Source organism: Oncorhynchus clarkii, chromosome 5 (assembly GCF_045791955.1).
Source record: "Oncorhynchus clarkii lewisi isolate Uvic-CL-2024 chromosome 5, UVic_Ocla_1.0, whole genome shotgun sequence".
NCBI lineage: Eukaryota > Metazoa > Chordata > Actinopteri > Salmoniformes > Salmonidae > Oncorhynchus > Oncorhynchus clarkii.
In genome coordinates, this window is record NC_092151.1 from 76,187,262 (window position 1) to 76,211,052 (window position 23,791).

A 23,791-nucleotide genomic window follows, 5' to 3' on the forward strand; every position below is an offset into this window, starting at 1 on the left:
GCTAGCTGAAGCTGGTTCTCCTCCTGGGCTGGGCTATGTGTGACTCCAGGGCTGCTCTCAAGTTGCCTCCCCTGAGTACACCCCTCTGGAGTGCAGCCTACTAATACTACTGTTGGTGCTGCTGTTCTGGAGCACCTGGCTGCTGCCAAAATCTGTTGCATAATTTGGGGTTCCCCCTCCATCGATAGCCAAGTAGTGGTGTAAGGAACAGTAGTAGTCTACACACACTAGATTTGATCAAAGGTGTAAATGTCTTAACACATTTTGAAGATAATAAACAGTGTTTCATTGTCCATAATGTCATTATGAAACTGAATTGTAAATTATGAATGACAAGATGTAGTGTTTTAGGAACAATGTGGTTGTATGCGTTGTGAGAGAAGGACAAATAACATGTATGAGACAAATAGCATGTCTCATAAGAGCTGAAATAACTGTTGTTCCACAGACTGTGATTTTGAATGATGAGATAGTTGGTGAAACACTGTGAATGTGTTGAGAAAGAGAAGTAGACAGAAAGAGAAAGGACTAAAATAAGAGATCATAACAGCTATAATATATATTGTTCCTATATATTGTTCCTGTTGTGATGCGCATATTGATTAATAGCCCGCAGTCCAAGCAGATACCATAGGATGGACGGGTTTATGGTCATTAAATATTGTGTGGATGAAGGGCGGGTGGTTTGAATAAAACTATACCTTAAAAAATCCATAAATGTAGCCTGTCATTTTTGTGCAATTTATATTTATAGGCTGCATTGAGGTTTTGCTTTCATTATTTTAGGCTATCTGGTGTTAGTGTATAAGCCTAAACTTCACTGTACTTGTGCCAAATAGCCTACAGGCCAATTGCCAAATAATGCTTTTGGGAACAGGCAGAAAAAGTTAACGTCAATCCGCGGAGGCAAAAACTATACTGCCTCCACTCCGCTGTGGGCGAAGTGTGTGTGTGTGTGTGTGTGTGGGTGAAGTGTGTGTGTGTGTGTGTGTGTGTGTGTGTGCGTCTGTGTGTGTGCGTCTGTGTGTGTGCGTCTGTCTGTGTGTGTGAGTGTGTGTGTGTGTGTGTGTGTGTGTGTGTGTGTGTGTGTGTGTATGTGTGTGTGTGTGTATGTGTGTGTGTGTGTGTGTGTGTGTGTGTGTGTGTGTGTGAGTGTGTGTAAGTGAGTGTGTGTAAGTGAGTGTGTGTGTGTGTGTGTGTGTGTGTGTGTGTGTGTGTGTGTGCGTCTGTGTGTGTGTGTAAGTGAGTGAGTGTGTGTGTGTGTGTGTGTGTGTGTGTGCGTCTGTGTGTGTGAGTGAGTGTGTCTGTGTGTGTGTGGAGGCGCTGACATGCTCACCCCTCAGGGTGACAAAAGCTGCAAAAGGAGAGTTGAAAAAGAGAAGGGAGGGACAGAAAAGTCATGTTTGGGAAAGAATTGGTGAAGTGGTTAAAGAGGATGATAGCAGAGCTGGCAATGTTGTGTGTGATGATTGTGAGGCACTATACAAATTCCACAGTCACAAGACGGACTTCAAATAGGCCTATGGCACTGTTAATGTAATTTCATAATTCCAATATGTTTTCATTAATTGAATTCACTTAGTCTATTTTATGAGAATTTGTAAGATTCTTATTTGCATAAATAAGAGACCAGTCTAATCAAAATTAGATAATAGTATTTATTCCCGGAGCACGCTGCCATGAAACCACAAACAACAGTTTCTATACAGAATATGATGTCATATGTTGTAAAATGTCCTTCCTCCAATCGACAAGGACAGAACAGGTTCAAAAGTTTATTCCAACCCACTAGCTCGCTCATTCCAGTCACACACTTATCTAGATCAACTTCTGGAATCTTCACCTTCATCCATCACTATTTAGAAGACAGTTCCAGATAATGGAAAACCCAGGAAAACACTCTCTGCCTTAACTAAACATCCCAGAGCTAAGTTGAGTCGGTTCAACCATAGGTTAACGATCCTTTCTGCTTACTTAAAACCCACAATTCCAGTCCTCCCCAACCTGGCTGGAATGGTATTTATTTTATTTAATTACCCCCTGTTTCATGCTCCAAAATCCCTTCCTTATGAGTTAATATTATTAATCAGATATAATAAAGAGTATAAGTTCAATTAGTTATAGTTCTATTTAAAATGTAGATATTGTTTAGTCATTATTCATACAATTCCTAACAGGCACGTCAAGGGAACTGTAGCCTACTGTTCAGATGAGTTAAGTGGAAACGGAAATCTGGACACTGACTGTAGGTCAATAAGCTCTCACATATGCTTAATATGAATCAACTCCTGCAGAATTAAGCATTTCTTGCAGTAAAATGATAGTACAAATGATACACCAAATTTGCACTTCGGAACAGGAGCGGAGAAATATGATTGATTTATTTCTGCATCTTGAGATGCTGTCAACATCATAAAAGCGAATAGTATTTTAACGACATAAAATATGCATCGAAGCTGAACTGGAATCAGAAACATTTTGGGTCGTTTCTACAGCTTTCTATTTCCTTACAACTAGTCAAACTGATTTCATTTGGACATTTTTCACAGAAAATCTTTCCCGTTTTCTTTTGTTGCCGTTATTGCATTTTCTCCACAGCCCCTAAACGCCTTTGCTCCGCGAAAGAAGATGACAGAGAGAACTTTACAGATGTCAACTAGATTGAAGCATTTATTCTATCGATCTATTACATTATTTTGTAATATAATGACAAAAGAGAAGCAGCATGTATAAAATTTTGACAAGTTGACTAATAAATAGCCTACTAGTCAGCCAAATAGCCAGACTGGCGACTCTGGCGGATCCTGGCTAACTGGCGGATCCTGGCTGACTGGCGGCTCTGACGGATCCTGGCTGACTGGCGGCTCTGGCGGCTCTACCGGCTCTGGACAGGCGGGAGAATCTAGCGGCCCTGGACAGGCGGGAGACTCTAGCGGCCCTGGACAGGCGGGAGACTTTAGCGGCCCTGGACAGGCGGGAGACTCTAGCGGCCCTGGACAGGCGGGAGACTCTAGCGGCCCTGGACAGGCGGGAGACTCTAGCGGCCCTGGACAGGCGGGAGACTCTAGCGGCCCTGGACAGGCGGGAGACTCTAGCGGCCCTGGACAGGCGGGAGACTCGAGCGGCTCTGGACAGGCGGGAGACTCTAGCAGCTCTGGACAGGCAGGAGACTCTAGCAGCTCTGGACAGGAGGAAGACTCTAACAGCTCTGGACAGGAGGGAGACTCTAGCGGCGCTGAAGAGGAGGAAGGCTGTAGCAGCGCTGGACAGGCGAGGCGCACTGTAGGCCTGGTGCGAGGTGCCGGCGCTGGTGGTACTGGACCGAGGACATACACCTCAGGGCGAGTGCGGGAAGGAGGAACAGGGAGTACTGGGCTCTGGACACGCACAGGAAGCCTGGTGCGGGGGGCTGCCACCGGAGGGCTGGGGTGTGGAGGTGGCCCTGGATAGACCGGACCGTGCAGGCGCACTAGAGCTCTTGAGCACCGAGCCTGCCCAACCTTACCTGGTTGAATGCTCCCGGTCGCCCTGCCAGTGCGGCGAGGTGGAATAGCCCACACTGGCGAACCGGGGACACCATGAGTAAGGCTGGTGCCATGTATGCCGGCCCAAGGAGACGCACTGGAGACCAGATGCGTAGAGCCGGCTTCATGGCACCTGGCTCGATGCCCACTCTAGCCCGGCCGATACGAGGAGCTGGTATGTATCGCACCGGGCTATGCACCCGCACTGGGGACACTGTGCGCTCCACAGCATAACACGGTGCCTGCCTGGTCCCTCTCGCTCTCCGGTAAGCACAGGAAGTTGGCGCAGGTCTCCTACCTGGCTTCGCCATACTTCCTGTGTTCCCCCCCCCCCCAATCCATTTTTGGGGCTGACTCTCGGGCCTCCAGCCCTGCTTCCGTGCTGCCTCCTCAAACTGTCGCCTCTCCGCTTTGGCTGCCTCCAGCTCTGGGGCGGCGATATTCCCCCGGCTGCATCCAGGGTCCATCTCCATCCAGTATCTCCTCCCAAGTCCAATAGTCCTGATTGCGCTGCTCCTCCTGCCGCTGCCTGTCACCATGCTGCTTGGTCCTGTACTGGTGGGTGATTCTGTCACGGCTTTCTTCCATCGAAGGAGAGGAGGACCAAAATGCAGCGTAATTCGTGTTCAACATGTTTAATGAAAGACGATAACGTGAACACTACACAAATACAAAATAACAAACGTGGCAAAACCGAAACAGTCCTATCTGGTGCAGAGAACACAAAGACAGGAAACAATCACCCACAAAGTACCCACAGAATATGGCTGCCTAAATATGGTTCCCAATCAGAGACAACGATAGACAACTGCCTCTAATTGAGAACCAATCTAGGCAACCATAGACATACAAAATACCCAGAAAGGAGACAGCCCCTTAAACATACAAAACCCCTAGACAAGTCTAAAACACATACATCACCCATGTCACACCCTGACCTAACCAAAATAACAAGGAAAACAAAGAATACTAAGGTCAGGGTGTGACAAGCAGATGTTATTGCGGGTGTAGCGAAATGCTTGTGTTCCTAGCTCCAACAGTGCAGTAATATCTAATAATTCACAACAATACACACAAATCTAAAGTAAAATAATATATAAATATTAGGACGAGCAATGTCGGACTGGCATTGACAAAAAATACAATAGAATAGAATACAGTACATACATATGAGATGAGTAAAACAGTATGTAAACATTATTAAAGTGACTAGTGTTCTATTATAAAAGTGACCAGTGATTCCATGCATATATATATAGGGCAGCAGCCTCTGAGGTGAAGGGTTGAGTAACCGGGTGGTAGCCGCCTAGTGATGGCTATATAACAGACTGATGGTCTTGAGATAGAAGATGATTTTCAGTCTCTCGGTTGCAGCTTTGATGAACCTTTACTGACCTCGTCTTCTGGATGGTAGCAGTCGGGCGATTGCGGATGTGTTATTAGCAATTGCGGGTGCGGGTGAAACAACTGACCTGCGCAGCACTACTGTGTCTGTCTGTGTGTGTGTTTTGTAATCCTGCTGTGTGTGTTGTGATGTGAGGGAGAGAAAGAGAAAAGTCTCTTGAAGAAGAGATAACAGTTAATAATCGTGTTCTATCCAGACTGTACAGAATGCTGTGACTCTGCTGTGTGGCAGTGAACAGTTGCAGGGCAGTCTCCCGGAGGTCAAGTGGGCTAACCAGACGGTGTGCTGGCTACAGAGCTGCAAGACCAGTGTCTGTCTGTCACACCCACAGCCTTAAATGGGTAAGAGAAGAGGACACACACAACATACGACACACACACACAATATACGACAGACACACACAACATATGACACGCACACAGACAACATATAACAGACACACACAACATACAGTGCCTTGCGAAAGTATTCGGCCCCCTTGAACTTTGCGACCTTTTGCCACATTTCAGGCTTCAAACATAAAGATATAAAACTGTATTTTTTTGTGAAGAATCAACAAGTGGGACACAATCATGAAGTGGAACGACATTTATTGGATATTTCAAACTTTTTTAACAAATCAAAAACTGAAAAATTGGGCGTGCAAAATTATTCAGCCCCCTTAAGTTAATACTTTGTAGCGCCACCTTTTGCTGCGATTACAGCTGTAAGTCGCTTCGGGTATGTCTATATCAGTTTTGCACATCGAGAGACTGACATTTTTTCCCATTCCTCCTTGCAAAACAGCTCGAGCTCAGTGAGGTTGGATGGAGAGCATTTGTGAACAGCAGTTTTCAGTTCTTTCCACAGATTCTCGATTGGATTCAGGTCTGGACTTTGACTTGGCCATTCTAATACCTGGATATGTTTGTTTTTGAACCATTCCATTGTAGATTTTGCTTTATGTTTTGTATCATTGTCTTGTTGGAAGACAAATCTCCGTCCCAGTCTCAGGTTTTTTGCAGACTCCATCATGTTTTCTTCCAGAATGGTCCTGTATTTGGCTCCATCCATCTTCCCATCAATTTTAACCATCTTCCCTGTCCCTGCTGAAGAAAAGCAGGCCCAAACCATGATGCTACCACCACCATGTTTGACAGTGGGGATGGTGTGTTCAGCTGTGTTGCTTTTACGCCAAACATAACGTTTTGCATTGTTGCCAAAAGTTCAATTTTGGTTTCATCTGACCAGAGCACCTTCTTCTACATGTTTGGTGTTTCTCCCTGGTGGCTTGAGGCAAACTTTAAACGACACTTTTATGGATATCTTTAAGAAATGGCTTTCTTCTTGCCACTCTTCCATAAAGGCCAGATTTGTGCTGTCACGTTCTGACCTTTATTTCCGTTGTTTTGTAGGTATTTAGCATGGTCAGGGCGTGAGTTGGGTGGGCAGTCTATGTTTGTTTTTCTATGTTTTGGGACATTTCTATGTTTTCAGCCTAGTATGGTTCTCAATCAGAGGCAGGTGTCATTAGTTGTCTCTGATTGAGAATAATACTTAGGTAGCCTGGGTTGCACTGTTTGTTTGTGGGTGATTGTCTATGTCAGTGGCTTGTGTCAGCACAGGTCTCATTTTGTAGCTTCACGGTCGAATTTGGTTTATTGTTTTTGTTACTCGTTTGTATAGTGTTCAGTCTTTCTTTATTAAAGATTTACCATGGACACTTACCACGCCGCATTTTGGTCTTCCAATCCATCTCGCCTCTCCTCTTCAGATGAAGAGGAGGACGACCGTGACAGAATCACCCACCAACCAAGGACCAAGCGGCGTGGTAGAAAACAGCGACGGCAGCGGCAGCAGCAGCAGCAACAGCGGCCGGTATCACAGGACTCCTGGACATGGGAGGAGATACTGAACGGAGAGGGACCCTGGGCACAGGCTGGGGAATATCGCCGCCCCAAAGCAGAGCTGGACGCAGCGAAAGCTGAGCGGCGGCGATATGAGGAGGCAGCACGGCAGTGCGACAGGTACGAGAGACAGCCCCCCCAAAAAATTGGGGGGGCACACGAGGGGTGGAGCTAAGCCAGGTGGGGGGTGGAGCTAAGCTCACTCCCCGTGCTTATTATAAGCAGCGCGTTACTGGGCAGGCACCGTGTTATGCGGTTAAGCGCACGGTGTCGCCAGTACACAACATACGATACATACACACACAACATACGACACACACACACACAACATACAACAGACACACAAAACATATGACCGACACACACAACATACGACAGACACACACAACATACGATACATACAGACACAACATATGACACACACACAATATACAACACACACAACATATGACAAACAACACAACATATAACAGACACACACAACATATGACAGACACACACAACATACGACAGACACACACAACATACGACAGACACAAACAGCATATGACGGACACAAACACAACATACGACACACATACAACATATGACAGACACACAGAACATATGACAGACACAAACACAACATACGACACACATACAACATATGACAGACACACACAACATACTACAGACACACACACAGCACACAGACAACATACAACAGACACACACAACATACGAACGACACACACAACATATGACACACACAACATACGACACACACAACATACGATACATACACACACAACATACGACAGACACACACAACATACAACCGACACACACAACATAAGGCAGACACACACACAATATACAACACACACAACATACGATACATACACACACAACATACGACAGACACACACAACATACACAAACATCCTGCTGCATGCTGAGACAGCACTAAATGTTCTTGGTGCAGTCCCAGTCACAGATATTTGTATCATTGGTGTCTGCATATTTGATGTAAGTGTTCTATTTAATTCAGTGGGTGTCTGTCCTCATAATATGCCAACGTACTGTGTCTGACTGCCCTGATAGGAATACACATTTACAATCCCCTTGCTTAGTCGCCAACCTCTAGAATCATTCCACACTGTTATCACAGTCACAGTTCATGTATACAGCTGTGGTGACGATGAGTTTCCTAAAGGATTATTCTAATCAGCCTCTGAAATTGGTCTGATTTAGTTAATGTGGGAGTCTGATTTGTGATTATAATCTAGCCGAATGCAGTGTTGCCCCTAGGAGTTTTTTCAGCAGTGGTGGCAAGGGTAGTGGGGGTAACGCTAGTAACGCTAGTACATTACTACTAGCGTTGACTGATTAATAATAATTGTTGGTTATAGTTGTTTTTCAAGTTTTGTTATTATCTGTATGGTGTAAAAAGTGTTCTACTTAAGCAATTTAATAGAAATAAGGCACCTCGGGGGGTTGTGGTATATCGCCTATATACCACGGTTAAGGGCTGTGCCTATGAACAGTCCTTAGCAGTGGTATATTGGCCATATACCACACCTCCTCGGGCCTTATTGCTTACAGTTTTTTCCAACTGCTTACACACAAAATCTTTTCATGTCACACGATTTTTGAAACCTCTCACTCAAAGTGCAAAACTACACACCAAATGTGAAAAACCATAAGCTATTTCTCAGCCTTTGACTCTGTTGTCAATTGCATAAAACACTTTTTTCAAAATACTACACACAATTCTCAACCTAAAACACAAAAATCTAACAGGAAGTGACTTGCTTTCCTTTTCCAAACACAACCAATCAAAATGCTACACTTATTCACCAGGTCACACACACACTGCTCACATGTGCAAACACTAATAGCTTAACTGATCACTAACCAATCACTGCTTTACTGTAGTATAGGCCTATAAATAGGTCAACGGTCAGATTACCTGTTTTGAACAATGGATGCCAACAATGGACAGAGAGCAAGAGGAGTAGGAGGGAGAGGAAGAGGACGAGGGCAAAGAAGAGAAGGAAGGAGAGGCATCTCTAATGAGATTAGGGCAAAATTTGTTGATCATGTGATCAACCACGGTTTGACCATGAGAGAGGCTGGACTGAGAGTCCAGCCCAATTTGAGTCGATTTACAGTGGCGTCCATAATTCGAACCTTCAGAAATGAGAACAGGTATGCAACAATCTAATGACTATTTTAGCATTACAGTAATGTACTGTAAAATACGTATGACTTCATAGTATTGCATGAACATTTGTAACTCTAAGCCATCCATTTACTGCACTGCATTGAATGAATAAGGTTATCATGCTGTACTACATTTTTTTGTACATTGTTTACAGTTCCTATGCTGAACACATACTGTGTTTGAATTCTGTACAGAGTGGAAAGGCAAAGACATCATGGAGGACGAGGACGCTTGTTTACCAGATGTACAAGAGACTGCAATTGTAAATATGGTCTATGTGGGGACATGGAGGTTGCCTCTGTCCAAGGTTGGATACGCCATGCTAGGAGATTCTTCCCTTGATGTTTGGCAAGAGAAAACCTATCTTGTGATGTGGACCAAGTATCGTGGCCAGACTCAGGCCGGAGAAGAGATGAAGCGTAGCTTAGCACTGGTGACGGCTATTTCAGCCATCCGTTGCTGACAGGTATATAAAATCGAGCACAAAGCCATGCAATCTCCATAGACAAACATTGGCAGTAGAATGACCTTACTGAAGAGCTCAGTAAAAAATCATCTGTCCTCAGTTGTAACCCTCACTACCGAGTTCCAAAACTGCATCTGGAAGCAACGTCAGCACAAGAACTGTTCGTTGGGAGCTTCATGAAATGGGTTTCACATGCCTAAGATCACCATGTGCAATGCCAAGCGTCGGCTGGAGTGGTGTAAAGCTTGCCACCATTGAATTCTGGAGCAGTGGAAACTCGTTCTCTGGAGTGATGACTTCACCGTCTGGCAGTCTAACGGATGAATCTGGGTTTGGCGGATGCCAGGAGAACGCTTCCTGCCCGACTGCATAGTGCCAACTGTAAAGTTTGGTGGAGGAGGAATAATAGTCAGGGGCTGTTTTTCATGGTTCAGGCCCCTTAATTCCAGTGAAGGGAAATCATAACAGTACATCATTCAATGAGATTCTAGACGATACTGTGCTTCCAACTTTGTGGCAACAGTTTGGGGAAGGCCCTTTCCTGTTTCCGCATGACAATGCACCTGTGCACAAAGAGAGGGCCACACAAAAATGGTTTGTTGAGATTGGTGTGGAAGAATTTGACTGGCCTTCACAGAGCCCTGACCTCATTCCCATCGAACACCTTTGGAATGAATTGGAACACCAACTGCGAGCCAGGTCTAATCGCCCCGCATCAGGGCCCGACCTCACTAATGCTCTTGTGGCTAAATGGAAACAAGTCCCTGCAGCAATGTTCCAACATCTAGTGGAAAGCCTTCCCAAAGAGTGGAGGCTGTTATAGCAGCAAAGGGGGAACCAACTCCATATTAATGATTTCGGAATGAGATGTTCGGTGAGCAGGTGTCCACATACTTTTGGTCATGTAGTGTAGTTCCAGAGCCCCGTTAAGCCCATGTAATTACTCCCAGGGGAGTGTGACACCGCTAAAGGGTGCAGACTGTAGACAGCCTGGCTTGGTTAGAGCTGTATAGGCTGCAGGCAGGGTTAGGCTGTCTGGGTTAAATCATACATCCCGACAGGGAATATGGCAGGATGGATTAGAGAGAGAGAGAGAGAGAGAGAGACAGAGAGAGAGAGAGAGAGAGAAAGCATGATGAGGCATGGGAGTGGCCTTCTCTAATCTGTCTCTGTGTTACTTGTGGCCAGTAGTCAGAGGGGATGAGAGCCAGAGAGTGGGAGAGGAAGGGAGAGAGTGAGTGAGCGTATTGTTTACTGTTCATTTTGATTGTTTATTTCACTTTTGTATATTATCTACTTCACTTGCGTTGGCAATGTTAACATATGTTTCCCATGCCAATAAAGCGCCTTGAATTGAATTGAGTGAGGACGGGAGGGACGATTTGTGTATGAAAGAGAGCTTCTCCCTACCCTCCAGCTCTGTTTTTTTATAAACATTGAGGCGATGTGGAGGAGGTAGGAGTAGCCTCAGCTGATGACATCATCCATTTAGCTCAAGGGGATTCTGCAAGAGAGAGGGAGAGAGATGGAGAGTGAGAGAGGAAGGAGGGGTGGTTACCATGGTGATGGGTCCTTTTAAGCAGCTGCTGATTTGCTAGAGCTCTCTCTCTCTCTTCCCCCTCCCTCCCTCCCTCCCTCCCTCCCTCCCTCCCTCCCTCCCTCCCTCCCTCTCTTCCTCTCTCCCTCTCTCCTCTCCTCTCTCAACCAGCCATTTAGGCAAAAGATTGGTGCTCTGCGCGCTAGGCTGTGGACCTTCCTGCTCCAGTCATTCTACTCTGTCTGCCACATGCGGGGATGGGAGACCCTACCCTCCAAGCACAGAGAGAGGATACTGGCAGGTAAGAGAAGGGAGGACATCTTTATTCTACGGGGCTTTAGCTGTAGTTGGGAGGTGAACTGATCTGTCTCTCACTGCAGAAGACAGCCAGAGCTCTGTTTCTCTAAGCTCAGATGGGATATTAGAGATATGTTCAATTTGTTTGATCTTGCTTGGCATGACAATGACCATAGGAGATGGCAAGTGACAGCACAAACAGATCTGGGACCAGGCTACAGTGACAATGACCATAGGAAATGGCAAGAGACAGCACAAACAGATCTGGGACCGGGCTACAGCCATGAAGCACAGGCTCTGTCTCTGCATGATTCGAGAGGAAGGAACCAAAGCCCATGAAGCATATGTTACTGCTGCTGCTGCCTCTGGGTAACATCAGACATTAAATGTCTGCTTTCAGCACAGCTGCAGAACAAAACAGAGCACAAACAGACACGACCTGAGGTCCATTTGTTGTTTGGGCGAGGAAGAGGGTCAGTCAGTCACTCACCCCATTTTCAGCCAATTTGTAGATAGCAACTAGGCTAAAACTGCACCATGTTCTCTTCTGTATTGTAATAAAGGGCTGGGGTGGAGGGTTGGATTTGTGGATTTTACACATAATTATATACATTCGCTGAGAAACAAATAATGCACGGCTTTGTTTTGACTGTATAGCTTTGTGATCCATTGAAATGCATAGCATGAATTATTTATTGAACGTGGTTTTAAAATTCCACTGACATTCCATACTGTCGAAATCTCTCTGTCACTAACATAGCTCACACGTACGCATGCACATACTCATGACAAGGCACGTAGAATTAATATGCATAGTTGCATAAGGTAATGTAGTCACACACGTCACATCATACACATCCAACACAGACACACACAGTCACACAGTCACACACGCACTCAACTACATTCCGGTGCATCGGTTTGGTCTTCATTTGGAGTATCTCTGGGAAATGGAAGGATGTGCTGTGAAGTCTTTTCTTGGTCAGATGTCACAATTGACTGATGTTTCATTGATTAAATGAAAGCCTCTCCACATTGTTTCACCTTCTGTATCTCATTAAAATCAAAATCAGGAAGCCTTAGGTGGAATAGCCTCGTTGCAGTATCGTCTCTTCAATGCACATGTCATGGATTTGATATCTCAGGGAAATGTTGGTACAGTTCACATGGAAAATACCCATCAAATTGAATGCTCCTGGTGTTGAGAATGCAAAACAGAACTAGGTCAATGTGTCTTGAAAGATGTTTGTGGCGACCTGTTTTTTGGATGAGTACTGTGCTTTGAAGGTTTTCGAATGTGATTGTAATTTAACCAAGTTTAAAATGTGTTGTTTTAATTATGTGTTTATTTAATTATGCCTCTTCCATAGGTGCTTTTGATAAAATAAACAGTAGAAGACTTTGGGGAAAGCCTGTATTCACCAGCTCAAAGGTAATGCATTATAAAAGCTTATTTATTATTTAATTGACTAGTTATTGTTTTATTACTCTCTTGTATTGTTAAAACTTACTTGTGTGACGTGTTCCCATCTATAACACAGACACACCTATGTAATGATTATGATATGTGGTTATGATGCCTATTTAGTTGCATGCACTGATTATACTTTACTCTGGATGAGAGCATCTAAGTGCTCAATGACTCAAATGTAAATGTAACGGTGCGATTATGATCTAGGATGGTGACTTTTAAAAGTCTGTAATTACTGCACACTGACACAGAAATGTGAATGGTCGAAACACTAGAGTGGGCCTCACTCAGAGTGATAAACACACAGACCTTGTGTCGTATCAGACTTATGAACAGTAACACAAGGCAGACAGAACCTGGAAATATGTGATGAGGGTTGCTTTTGTTTTACAAGCCTGAGTGTACAATACAGGTCAGTCACATGCAGGCATCCTCACCAGTATTATTTAATCCTATTGAATTAACATTTGCTTTTGGGAATTTAGAAGATGCTCTTATTGCAATTAACTTACAATTAGTGCATTGATTCAACTAATGTATGTAAACCAACATATAATGAAAAACCTTTTTAGCCACTATCTGCGAAAATCAGTGCTAATCACTTTCTCTATCACAGGTTAATTATAGGTAATTGCAGGTTAGATCGAACTTGCTTCATCCAAGTCTTTAGTTGTTGAATCAAGTCTGTAGGCTACTACTCCATTATCCTAAATGATGTTGTGTGATCTGATCTTTCCATTCAAACCTCTCCCCTCTCTCTCTCTCTCTAGCAGCCGAGGGGTGTAAGATGCCCTTGAGTTCCTGCAGCTCCTTGTGAAAGACCTCTTGTCCACAGAACCATTTGGGTCATCAGGAACACAGGGAAAGGAAGTTGCACTGCAGTTCCATCATCAGCCACCATGAAGTCAGACGGGCTGGGGACGCCAGGCCTCCCATCCACCGCAGGGAGAGGGACTGGTGCTACCAAGCCTGGAGACACTGGCCCATTCAGGGCAAAGAACGTCAAGACCAAGCAGCCAGGCGACCAGAGCACCACGGCTAAAGCCAAGACTACAACCTCCGCATCAGCCAAACCAGTGCTCAACGGTACGGCTGGCCCAGGGGGGGCTAGGAGGGAGGTAGCCACCGCTAACGGACCCAGGGGGTCCCCAACAGGTGGGAAGGGGACTAAGGACCAGGACAGGAAGCCTAGCCCTAACCCTGGAGCCAGGCCCAAGACCTCTCCCCCAGGCACCACCTCCACAGCTCAGGCCAGGCCAGGGAAGCTGCAGAAGAATACAGCAGGGAAGGGTGACTCTCTTCAGGGGGCAGACAGCAGCACGGCCCACCCCGCAACTACCACCCCCTCCACATCCGGCAGTGCCTCTCCTGACAACAGTTCCGGAAGCCCACGCAACTGCCCCACCATGCCAGGTCTGGTCTAACATCCAACATAATTAACTTGCTCCCCAGTGGGCAAAACTGGTTGAAAATACATTATAATGACTTTAATGATTTTCAACTCATTTTGCCAGCTGGGAAACTGTACTTCCCTTGTCTAACATCCAATGTTATTAAGTTGCCTCCCAGTAGGGAAAAAACTGTTGAAAAGACATAATGATGTTGTAATTACATTGTAATGACGTTGTGATAATAACGCTGTAATGACGTTGTGATAAGGACTCTGTAATGACGTGATTCTAACCAGTTTTGACGCTAGGTTAATTCACTCATTGTTATGATGACATTAATTAGATTTTATGGCAGAAAGTTAGAGTGTCTGAAAAATTAGCTTGATTCAGAAATGAATGGTAGCAGGTTTTGTGAAGAATAAGTAGCAGAGTGATTTAAATGAGTTATGCTTTATCCCAGAGGGGCGGCAGGTAGCTTAGTGGTTAGAGCGTTGGACTAGTAACCGAAAGGTTGCAAGATCGAATCCCTGAGCTGACAAGGTAAATATCTGTCATTCAGCCCATGAACAAGGCAGTTAACCCATTGTTCCTAGGCTGTCATTGAAAATAAGGATTTGTTCTTAACTGACTGTTAACTGTTCTTAACAATCCAAATAACACTATAACAATAATCCCAAAAACTATCTGTGCTTATGTGCATGGGATTAATGTACACAAAGATATACTATGAATGATATGTACAACAATATATATATTACAGTGAGCTATGTCAAGTATACAATATATACAGACACAGTGGGTCTAAACAGTATAGAAATGGGAAGCATTGATTGTTCAATGTCTAAAGCTTAGTGTGTGTGTGTGTGTGTGTGTGTATGAGAGCTTGTGTTTGTGTTTTTGTGTGAGTGTGTGTGGGTGTACAGTGCCTTCGGAAAGTAATCAGACCACTTGACTTTTTCCATATTCTGTTACGTTACAGGCTTATTTTAATATGTATTAAGTAAAACTTTTTCCTCATCAATCTATACACAATACCCGTCAATTACAAAGTGAAAATAGATTTTTTTAGATTTTTTGTAACGTATTAAAAATAAAAAACAGAAATACCAGAAGACCCTTTGCTATTAGCCTCAAAATTGAGCTCAGGTACATCCTGTTTAAATGTACCATCCTTTAGATGGTTCTACAACTTGATTGGAGTCCACCTGTGGTAAATTCAATTGATTGGACATTATTTGGAAAGGCACACACCTGTCTATATAAGGTCCCACAGTTGACAGTGCATGTCAGAGCAAAAACCAAGCCATGAGGTCGAAGGAATTGTCCGTCGAGCTCCGAGACAGGATTGTGTCAAGGAACAGATCTGGGGAAGGGTACGAAAACATTTATGCAGCATTGAAGCTCCCCAGGTACACAGTGTTTGGAACCCACAAGACTCTTCCTAGAGCTGACCACCCGGCCAAACTGAGCAATCGGGGGAGAAGGGCCTTGGTCAGGGAGGTGACCAAGAATCTGATGGTCACTCTGAAATACCTCCAGAGTTCCTCTATGGAGATGGGACAACTTTCCAGAAGGACAACCATCTCTGCAGCACTCCACCAATCAGGCCTTTATGGTAGAGAGGCCAGACGGGAGCAACTCCTCAGTAAAAGGCACATGTCGGCCCGCTTGGAGTTCGCCAAAAGGCACCTAAAGACTCTCACACCATGAGAAACAAGATTCTCTGGTCTGATGAAACCAAAATTGATCTCTTTGGCCTGAATGCCAAGCATCACAACTGGAGGAAACCTGGCACCATCCCTATGATGGAACATGGTGGTGGCAGCATCTCCGGACCTGAAACCTGACACCATCCCTACGATGGAACATGGTGGTGGCAGCATCTCCGGACCTGAAACCTGGCACCATCCCTACGATGGAACATGGTGGTGGCAGCATCTCCGGACCTGAAGCCTGGCACCATCCCTACGATGGAACATGGTGGTGGCAGCATCTCCGGACCTGAAGCCTGGCACCATCCCTACGATGGAACATGGTGGTGGCAGCATCTCCGGACCTGAAACCTGGCACCATCCCTACGATGGAACATGGTGGTGGCAGCATCTCCGGACCTGAAACCTGGCACCATCCCTACGATGGAACATGGTGGTGGCAGCATCTCCGGACTTGAACCCGTTCTAACATCTCAGGAGAGACCTGAAAATAGCTGTGCAGTGATGCTCCCCACCCAACCTGACAGAGTTTGACAGAATCTGCGGAGAAAAATGCGGGAAAACTTCACCAAATACAGGTGTACCAAGCTTGTAGTGTCATACCCAAGAAGACTTGAGGCTGCAATCGCTTTCAAAGGTGCTTCAACAAAGTACTGAGTAAAGGGTCAGAATATTTATTTTTAATACATTTGCAAACATTTCTAAAAACATGTTTTTGCTTTGTTGTTATGGGGTATTGTGTGTAGATTGACAAGGGAAGAAAACAATTTAACCCATTTTAGAATAAGGCTGTAACGTAACAAAATGTGTAAACTTTCCGAATGCACTGACTGTATGTGTGCAAAAAGGACTCAATAAGGTGTAGATTAGAGTATAGGGCCTCAGCCGGTCTGTCCCTCCTTTTCATTCAACAGAGAAAGGGAGAGACAGAGTGCCATATGCTCTCCCTCCCTCCCTCTCTCTAACCAGCCCAGTCATCCCATCTATCTACTCTACTCCAGCTCTATGTTATTGGCTCTGATTTTGCAATATTTTGGCTTTGATGTGCAGTACTAATATCAGTTCCTAGCCTCTAGCTCTCACATCCTTGTTAGCTCTCCTTATAATGGAATCATCTCTGTACTTTGTTTGAGAATTTCATGAGTTCAATTAGCATTTCTCCCCTCAAAACTGCCTGTTTATTGTTGCTCTATTTGTCCCCAGTAAACTGTATAAATGAATTCTGCCTCTTAATCCCTCATTCTAAGTGAGCAGTTTTCATTTTCTGAAATGAGACCGTTTCCAACAATAAATATCAGTGTTTGGTTAAACACACTATAACGATCCTCTGTGTTTTAGATCTTAAGACAAAAACCCAGGCTAAAGTTCTGACCAAATCTCCACTGACCAAACCCCCCCAGAAAAAAGACACCACAAAGACCAACAGGTAAGCAGCACTGCACCCGATATCAGAACATCCAATTTTGGTAGACCATCCCTGAGAAATGGTAGAAATAACTCTGCTGCCCCCCACTGTTATATAGTGGTAATTGCTAGTCCATACAGAGATGGGTGAAACGATACATTGCAGTACTTGTTAATGCCATGGTCTTTTGAGGTTTATGCGCTTTCATCCCTTAGTGTGATCAGACCCTGTGATTTTGTATCCTTTATTGAATGATTGTTGTTATTGTCCTAAATTAAACATATTTTTAAGCAATTAAAATGGCTTTCATTTTGTGAGTGTCAGGATTAATTTTCTGTTCTCCGGTGCTGTTCTTTTGACTTCATGGTTTCTTCATCTCCCTGATCAGCCCTACCAATAAGCCTAGCACCAGAGAGGCCAATAAAGCCAAGCTCTCCGCTACAGGAAGAACAACAACTGTAGGAACAGGAGCCAGAGCAGACACAAAGGGGATGAGCACACCAACAGGCTCAGCTGAGAACCAGGGTGAGAAACCGTGTGTGTTTGCACGCGCGTGTGGACGTGTGTGCGTCCATGCGTGCATGTGTGTTTCTTCCAATACAAATCCTAACATCATCTCACCGGGCCAAACTATTGAAATATGTTTCTCCTCTCATGCAGTCTCTAGACCTGGGTCATCCCTGAGTGCCAGAAAACCTGCGTCTCCCAGGAAAGAGGAGGATAAGGATGGTTCCAAAGTCTCAGCAGACAAAGCAGCCAGGAAGACCACAAAAACCACCCCAGCTACCGCAGCCACAGCCAAATCTACTTCTAAACCAGTAAAAGCCATCTCCAGCTCCTCTCCTTCCAAACAGCCTCCACTAGCAACGTCCAAACCTGGGCCAAAGCAGAATGCTACCTCTGAATCTCCTACAGAGAAAGCCTCACCCAAGTCAGCGGGGCCAGTTAAAAACGTATCCTCTGTAATTTCATCCAAAAAGCCTGCAGCTAAAGAGAAAGAGGGATCTAATGGTAAAACCTCTACAGAGACCCAGCAGGCTAATGACACTGGTTCTGGAGCAGAGAGGGTCTCCTCACATTCAGATCCCAGAGAGAAGGCCTCAGAGCCAGTAACAACATCCACAGAGCAGAGTCCAGCTCATAACATCCCACTACCACCATGCCCCCAGGGCCACAGTGGAGGAGGGGACTCCCTCTCCTTACCCCTGAATGCCAGTCCTCAGAAATCTGCCAAACAACCAGGTAAACCTAACTGCACAAGAGGAGTCAGGGCTCTGTCCAATCAGCCACCAGCAATCAACCACATATTTAATGGGAATAACCTTGTAAGCGGAGAGCCTGCTAAGCACACAGAGGACACACACACATGTAAACACACTCCTGGCTCAGCCACAGACCTTCCACTGGACACCCCAACTCCAGGCAGCCCTCTGGAGGACTCGTGGAGCAGCCTGCACCACCAGGTCAGCCCCGAGTCAGAATCCGGCAGTGCCACCACCTCATCAGACGACATCAAGCCTCGCTCTGAGGACTACGACGCCGGGGGCTCCCAGGACGATGTGGATGACTGCTGCTCCAACGAGCGCGGCGAATCCAAAGGGGGCGGCACCATGCGTTGCCATGACTTCCTGGGTCGCAGTAGTAGTGACACGAGTACGCCTGAGGAGCTGAAGATGCTGGATGGTGGACTGCGGGTCGAGGTGAGGCTGAAGGGGTGCGAGGTAGAGACCACCAGCGAGGAGGAAGGGGTGAAGCAACGGCCGCGCTCCTGGCTGAGCAGGGACCGAGACGAGGTCCCTGTTGAGGAGGAGGTGCAGGCCAATATTATGGTGAAGCAGGTCCCCGACAGCCAGCTCTTCTCCTCTGAGGAGTCCGAGGAGTCTGAGGAAGAGGATGAGAGGTCAGAGGTGGAGGTTCTTCCTGTTCACCAGGCCCCTCTGCCTCCTGCCGATCCCTCTTCTCAATTCCAGGGCATTGTGAACATGGCCTTCGAGGATGGAGCTGACCCTGGTCAGGTCAACGAACAGCAGCAGCAACTGGACTACCAATCAGCCTCTAACTTCCGCCGCTCTGTTCTGATCTCTGTTGACGAGTGTGAGGAGCTGGGATCAGAGGAGTGCGGGGTGCAGACTCCGCCCCAGCAACAGCCTGATGACCCCCTCACGCCCTGCGACGTCTTCGGGAGCAACCCTTCTCCGGCCCCTCAGTCAGTCCCCAACTTTGTCTCTCACTCTGGGGGGCACCTGGCATCGGACTTTCCCAAAAGCACACCTCAGCAGCAGCAGGAACAAGGCAACGAGTCCAACAACAACAAACCCAACAAACCCATTGTTTTCCTCACTGAGATCCAGGATCCTCTGGTAGATGACCATAACCCCACCAAAGTGGAGGGAGTAGAGCCCAGTCCTGGTTGCCCTTCTCTGGACCATGACCCCACTGACCTGCCTCCCCAAGAGCGAGAGAGACCCTGCCACCTAGACCTCCGGCCTACTGAACAGTACAGCAATGGAGGATCACCACGCAACAACCCCTCAACCAAGCCTTGCCAAGCATCTGTACCTGTGCATGTAGACAGCAAGAGATCAGACTTACATACAGACTTAAATGACCCTCAGCAGAAAGGGGGCTCTCCTGTACATGCAGCTATCCCACAATCCCCAGCAGGTAATGTATAATGATCTACATCTAGGAACCCACCTAATTTAAACCCTGTAGCCAAACCCCTCACCCAGTCTCCCTCCCCACCCAGCCAAACTCCATTAGTCAAGTCATAGTTAGTTAGTTAATTAGTTCTCCCTTTGCAAGATACAATCTCCTCTGTCTGATATAACATGATGCTCAGACTATTCATTTGCATTATGACACGTACACTTATCCCCTTCCTCTCAAAATTAATATAATACAGATTACTTAACTAGTTCAAACTCAAATTGGATAAGGGGTTGTTTTTTTATATGCCCATATAGTGTAGCCGAAAGCTTGTTATAAATACACAAAACATCTGTGTACCAGTCCCTTGATTTGAATTGGTAACACCAATATCCTTAAAAAATTAAAAAATGGAGATTGGTCAATCAAAAAACGTGCAGAAGTAGCTTAGCTATAATCATCTTATAACAACTGAACAACCTTTTTTCAGAGGCATTCTGACCTTGACTACTTAGCTTTTTCTTTCCATAAGTAATCTATGTTGATTTCAATGAGAACTGATACTAAAATATTAAGAGTGAGTCCTAAATGGCACCCTATTCCCTTTTATAAGGCACTACTTTTGACCACGACCCGTAAGGTCAAAAGTAGTGCACTGTGTAAGGAATAGGGTTCCATTTGGGATACATATTTAGTGTAAAGTAGTGTGTCATGTGTTGGTTAGAAACCCCCTGCCTTCTGACAAGGTGTGGCGGACTGATGTAGGCCTAGTTGTACGAATGCACTTTGATGTACATAAAAATGCAAATATTCAATGATTTTTCATTGTTTCTTTTAGTGAATGCAACGAAATCCAACAGCTCCTGGCCTTTTTTAATCCACAGCTGATGATATTATTTATTAGATTGATGTTTCCATAATTTGTATTTCATGCAGAAGACGTGCAACCAAGATATGATTTTTTTTTTAAATCAAATGACACAATAATATGCAAAATGGCCAGTTGATTTGGAGGGTAAATCCACAAATACTAAGCTGTCATTACGACCAGATTGCTTTTGAGAAAGATGTCAATCTTTGTTTTACTTACCTACAGGGACCCTTGCCTATCCAGGATTGGCTTGTTTTTGTTATTTATTGTCAGACCCTTCTAACCTGTATCTTCTCATCAGTCTGCTTATCAAAAAGACATCTATATATGATAGTAGTACATGCCATTTGTTGTGTCTTTTTATTTATTTCACCAAATATGTTTGTTTTTACTTAATTCTTTTTTTACTTGTTTTATTATGTAATGCTGGTTTGGTTCAATAGACGTGTGGTACTGCCTGGTAGTTTTCTGTATGTGGTGTGTCTAGAACCATCTTTATATTCCATGTCTCTCTTTTTTCACTCTCATATGATACAGCAAAGCTATTACTTAGTTAGGGGTCACGTCTCAAATGGCACCCTATTCCTCATATAGTGCACTATACTGGTGATATGGTGGCATTTGGGATGCATACTAGTTACGGTCTATCCCAGTGCAAAACATATCAATCTTGTTTTTGCTGTCAACAGCAATAAGGGGTCAATTGCATCATCCATTGCCAGCATGGATCTGTTATTTACAGTGATATGGAAGCAGTGTTAATTACAGAAAGAAACTGTACATAAAATCAGATGGGAAATGTTAGATTAACCTATGTACTTCCCTTTGTGCTGCAAAGTAAATCATTTCTGCCTGAATTTAGTTTTTTGTGACCGTGTTATAATCATATCTGTACAAAACAATAGTTATATTCATTAGTTAAAGATACCTGCACGGTTTATTTCTTCAAACATATCACTGGTGCCTGAGCAAACTGAGTTATGCAGAGTTAACTAACAAACGCTGGCAATGCAATGAATGGCTTACTGTGGTTTTTACTGGTGGATAAAAGAGACACATCCAGACAACTACATCCCTCTGTGCTTGACCTTTAAGGCAGCTGTCCATCCTATCTGTCACCCACAGTCCAGGTCAGTGACTACTCATGACTTATGCATGTGATATAATTCTACATTATATCAACAATTTCATATTATAATCAATTGGTCTGTAACTAGGTACCAACAATGGTGAAATGAGGGCCTCCAGCCTCTCTCCTAGTGGAATAGAGGACAGGTTATTGACTCATCCTGTCATTTGATTATTAATGGATGTTAAGAGGACACAGTTGCATTAAGGGTGAAACTTTAGTCATCTAAATGTTGGGATAATAACGTAAAAGTGACCTGCAGGATACCTTTGTAATGACTATGGAAAGATGAATTGTTATGTCATTGTCAACTGTTTTTAGGGGGCATTGAAGGACAGTGAGACAGACTGGATCAAACAACAACCCCAACCTGTACACATGACTGACGCCCCTCCAAAGCCCTCTCTACCAACTATGAACTGAACTTGAGACAAGCTTTTGAGCACCTCAGCTCCTCTGACAACCGCAGCAGGAGGAGCACAGTGGGGTAGGAGGAGGAGAACGACAAAGAGGAAGATTACAATGAAGAGAGTGGTAAGTTTGCGGAGCGTGACTGGAGCATGCTGAAGCAACTCCTCTCGGACCAGGAGTCCAGTCTTCATAAACCCAGTCCCTGAGGACCTAAACCTAGCCCAGTATCTCATCAAGTAGACCCTGTCCGTCTCCCGGGACTGCCTGGACACCCAGCAAACCTTCCTGCTCCACGAGAAGGAGACATTTAAACGCTGGGCAGAGCTCATATCACCCCTGGAGGACTCTACAACCAGCATCACTGTGACCAGCTTCTTGCCCGAGTATGCTGCCTCTCCGCAGGGGTAGTGGACCATCATGGAGCTAGAAACTTATCACTGACAAAGCCTATACAGAATTAAGGACTAATGGATCATCTTGGAGTTAGGAACACATCACTTGATTGACAGGTTTAAGGACTAAGGAGACACTATGTTAACTTCTTTCTGGATTTATCAACCTTCTCTCTAGATTCATCAACTAAACAACACTTCTTCTGAGACAGACACTACAACAGTACTTTCTATCAGCGGGATCTGTTACACTTTCTCTCTGGACTTCTGCAACGTCAATGTCTATGGTTTACTGACATCTACAGTACCACAATTATTCTGTCTTGATGTTTGAGTCATCCTCTATTTATTGGTTGACTGTCTCATGCTTTTTATGCTGCTTTTTATGAGCTTTGAGTTTTTTCGGACTCTCAAACTGAACTTGTTTGTTTGCATTCAGTCCCCTTCACAGTGCTTGACTTGGACGGAAATAGGTTCCAGTACTAATTTTGGGTGCCGGTACTGTTTATATTTAGGTAAAGGAGCTCCACAACACCTTTCGATTAGAGGAACAGGAGCTCAAGCCGTAGAACATTTTAGGTGCCAGAACTCAGCTCCAGTGAGCTCCTGCCCAAGTCAAGCTCTGCCCCTTCATCATCTTCAGTTATATCCTTAATACTTAATGGACTGAGAGTTTAGACACAAATAAGGTGTTGTGCATGCGGACATTTGTGTATGTTTAACTGTTTACTTGGTGTTTGCAACCTTCAGAAAGAAGAAAATAAAAAATACATGTTTTTCTTATGGCTCTCTACTCATGATAGTTTCACAGAAACTAGAGAACATGTTGGTCTGTTGGCTTTATATTCATTGTGTATATAAAAATGTAAATGTTTGGTTGTAAATACAATGGTTTCATATTTTGGGGGGTTTGGTGATAGTGAAAATACAATAGTAGATAATTTTTTTAAATAAACATAATTTGTGAAATTATATAGATTTTTATTGTACATGTCGGGTTAAAATGAGGGATACACTTGGGCGTTTGTTGCTGTACGTG

At 44.7% G+C, this 23,791-nt stretch overlaps 1 pseudogene; it reads left to right on the plus strand.

The window, feature by feature from the left end:
• The window catches only part of LOC139409759 (BTB/POZ domain-containing protein 8-like), a 32,692-nt pseudogene extending 9,205 nt beyond the window's left edge, over positions 1-23,487 (plus strand).
• Positions 23,488-23,791: the final 304 nt, after the last annotated feature.